The sequence below is a fragment of the Bison bison genome, unplaced genomic scaffold (assembly GCF_000754665.1).
Source record: "Bison bison bison isolate TAMUID 2011002044 unplaced genomic scaffold, Bison_UMD1.0 scf7180017864035, whole genome shotgun sequence".
In the NCBI taxonomy this organism is placed as follows: domain Eukaryota; kingdom Metazoa; phylum Chordata; class Mammalia; order Artiodactyla; family Bovidae; genus Bison; species Bison bison.
In genome coordinates, this window is record NW_011494607.1 from 10,133,105 (window position 1) to 10,133,726 (window position 622).

The window sequence follows — 622 nt, forward strand, 5'->3', positions numbered from 1 at the left end:
AAAGTAATGTCTCTGCTTTTTAATATGCTGTCTAGGTTGCTCATAACTTTTCTTCCAAGGAGCAAGGGCCTTCTAATTTCATGGCTGTGGTCATCATCTGCATTAATTTTGGAACCCAAGAAAATAAAGTCTGTCACTGTTTCCATTGTTTCCCCATCTGTTTACCATGAAGATGGGACCAGATGCCATGATCTTCTTTTTTTGAATGTTGAGTTTTAAGCCAGCTTTTTCACTCTCCTCTTTCACTTCCATCAAGAGTCTCTTTATTCCTCTTCACTTTCTGCCATAGGGTGGTATCATCTTTGCATCTGTGGTTATTGAAATTTCTCATGGCAATGTTGATTCCAGCTTGTGCTTCATCCAGCCTGGCATTTCTCATGATGTACTCTGCATAGAAGTTAAATAAGCAGAGTGACAATGTATAACTTTGATGTACTCCTTTCCCGATTTGGAACAAGTCTGTTGTTCCATGTCCAGTTCTAACTATTGCTTCCTGACCTGCATACAGATTTCTCAAGAGTCAGGTGAGGTGTCCTGTAATTCCCATCTCTTGAAGAATTTTCCACAGTTTGTTGTGATCTACACAGGCAATGGCTTTGACATAATCAATAAAGCAGAATTA